Raw genomic sequence first — 3,020 nt, 5'->3', positions numbered from 1 at the left:
CTTTAACAAAATCTAGGAGTCTTGAATTCTCACCAACCCCTCTAATATTCAAAATGGGATACAAGAGTGTGAGTGCATTTGTAAATTTTCAGATGAATTTAAATAAAATCTTAAAAGAAGCTGATGGAATAATAGAGAGAATAATTGAATATTTTTAATATGTGAAAAAAAGGACCATTGATCTCCTCTTATTATGTAAAGAAAAAAAATACTTAATAGTTTTAGAATCAACATTATAATTTAATGCATAAAGAAATCTTGGTAAGATTTTTAGATATAGGTGGATACTTATATTTTTCCATTAGTGTTGTTCATTTTACTATTCTTAAATTCTAAAACTATCACATTAATAAAAAAAGAGAGCACAAGAACGTATACACATTAAATTTCTATTATTTTTTAATGAAAAAAACTTATGCACTTCTTATAATCTATGATTTATTAAAAACTAAATTATTTTCAATTTTGACAAGCTCCATTTTGTTTAAACTCTGGTACATATTTGACAATCTTCACAATCTTATTTATCCACTAAGCGGGACTCCAGCTCTACGAAGCTCTTATTTTTTTAAAATATACGGTATATGGATTGGATATTTTGAACTTCAAAAAAAAGGACTTGAAAAGAGGAGTGAAATATGAATGAAGATTTCAATATTAAATATAGTGTAATCTCCTATTTACATGAGATATCTTTCAATACAACTTTTACCTTGATCAACCGTAAAATTTTCGGTGGTGTATTTAATTGTGTGATATCACTATTTCCTACCTTCGTACACAATTATTTCATTTGTTGGATAATTGAATTTACAACAAATCCTTAAATATTTAGGTATCCAGTTGCGCGAGAAGAATTTCCCCCTTATGGAGCACTGTACCAGAAAACTCAGTTTGAACAATAAAAAAATGGGTAGACACTAGTTTAAAGCAAAAAGAAATTCCGTTCTAGCCCTGCAAAAACTTTGTGTCGGTCGACCAGCTCTTGCAGTCATAAACTGAACAAAAGGCCTGCAAACACGCAAGTATCAAGAGTATGGCAGTAGCCAAAAAGGTGAGACACTGCCACGAACCGAATATGTATTTGTTCATGTACTCTATCACAGCCACGCTCCATGTCCTGTTATAATGTTTGTTGATGTCTGCTATAACTTTGTCCAGATAATCAACTTTACCCAATTTCACACAATCACCCATACTGTTCCACAGGCTTGCCACTTTCCCTTCATTTGCCAGGTGATTGCAAATGATCTTGCTATTTACCAGCAGTCGAACATCTTCGTCCTTGTCGATCATGCCGTTCATGAAATCTGTGTAGCGAGTGAAGACCATCGCACCGGGCGCCGCCGAAGCTTCGAAGGCCACCAGATTTCTGAGAACCACTTCGGAATTGGCATCCAGCTTCACTTTCGGAAGATAAAGAGTGACAGTCGCTGGGTCGAAGCGAATTGTGGCGAGGTCTCCGTCGGTTGGACGAAATTTTACTCCCGCTGAGCATAACGCAGAGACCGAGGGAATCGACAGTTCATCCCGTGTAGGAGGAGTTTCCACAGAGGACGATTCAGTTTTCTCATCTTTCTCCGTGACCGCAGACCCGAAGAGAATATTTAAGGGTTCCTTAAAGGCGCGCAGGATTGGGAGATTACCAAGAACAGAAAGAAGGCGCACGGGTAATCTCATCAAAAACTTAATGATTCTTAATTTAAGCAGACGGCGAGGAAGCGCCGTGAGACGTCGGACAGGGCCGATGTTTAGGGAAGAGACAGCTTCCCATCCTTTTTTCAGAGCCCCTGTTATGTAAGTCGTGTCCGGCAACGCCTCCTTTTCCTCACGGTTTTCCCTTACACTGGAAGCGTCCAGCGCCGCCGCAGGGACAATTGAGTAATATAGAACCTCAAGTATGTGAGCCCGCTCTTTTATACGCAGCTTTGAACTCTCAGGCATCTTGAACATAAACGGGGACAATTCGTCACAGGCAAGACTTACCAGATTTGAGAGCCTTTCCTCGGCCTTTTCCTGAGAAGCCAGCTGCATCTCCAGAAGCTTTTGCAAGAGGAACAACGGTATCTGATTCTCAAGCATGCTCAGATCCCTCATAATTGCATTGTGAGTGGCGCTCCTGCCAGACGGGTCTAAAACCCTTCCGAGTTGCTTCACATCGGAGGAAACGTGTGAAGATGCCTGATCCGCCTGTTTGACGTAGAACTGCAGGCACTCCAACAGGAAGGAGGCGTCCAAGGCCATGAGCCAGGCAAGGGCTTCCTCCGTGTAGTCGAGATACTTGTGATAGCACGCCCTGATCCGCCTCTCATGCTTCTTCATCTCGCCGGCTACATGAGACTCGAACGCACAGTCCACGGGAATCCTCTTCTGGAACCTTCGAGCGGCAGCCACTTTGTATCTCTCCATTTCAGACAGCTCCGATCTCCAGTGATGATATGGCCCGATAGAGACACATTGTGGGACGTATGCTTCCTCCTTCGCTGCCACCAACTCCTTGGGCACAGTGAAAATGGATATGCACATCTCCTTTTCTTCTCCCTCTTCGCCATTCATTCGAATGTCTTCCTTGATTTGAACCACCCAGTGGTCCTGATCGATCTGCATTCCAACTGAAGAGCTCAATTCCATTATTAAATTAACTTGTTCGACAAGGATTGAGGGAGAGTAGGAAAGAGATCAGTGAAGTTAAACGGACAAGCAAAGACTGGACAATATGTGAAACAATGCGTCAGAGGGTTCTCTATTTAAGGGCAAGAAAACGTAGGATTGTATAGAAATTCGTACACCTCAAACTTCACGTGTAAAATGCTTTGCACTGTGGATCTACACTATAAAATTGAAAGCCGCCTACTTTCTGTGTTACTGTTACCTCGCAATAACGATAGATGTATTCTCAGTGCGTGAATCTAACGCCTTTTCTTTTTCATCGTTACTGGAGTATGAGCACGACTTGATATACCAAATTCATTCTATCACGTTATCTACGCAAAATAATACAAACGCAAGCGTTGATATCG

At 41.1% G+C, this 3,020-nt stretch overlaps 1 pseudogene across 1 annotated transcript; it reads right to left on the bottom strand.

Moving 5' to 3' along the window:
• Nucleotides 1–632: 632 nt before the first annotated feature.
• LOC149547370 (putative UPF0481 protein At3g02645 pseudogene) lies at nucleotides 633–2,724 on the bottom strand (annotated as a pseudogene). Its single transcript, XR_016353866.1, has one exon. The product of XR_016353866.1 is annotated as a putative UPF0481 protein At3g02645 pseudogene (transcript).
• Between the last annotated feature and the right edge of the window lie 296 nt (nucleotides 2,725–3,020).

This window comes from Cupressus sempervirens, chromosome 7 (genome assembly GCF_028749045.1).
Source record: "Cupressus sempervirens isolate cs-2001-9-10 chromosome 7, ASM2874904v1, whole genome shotgun sequence".
Lineage (NCBI taxonomy): Eukaryota > Viridiplantae > Streptophyta > Pinopsida > Cupressales > Cupressaceae > Cupressus > Cupressus sempervirens.
This window is presented reverse-complemented; position numbering and strand designations above follow the sequence as displayed.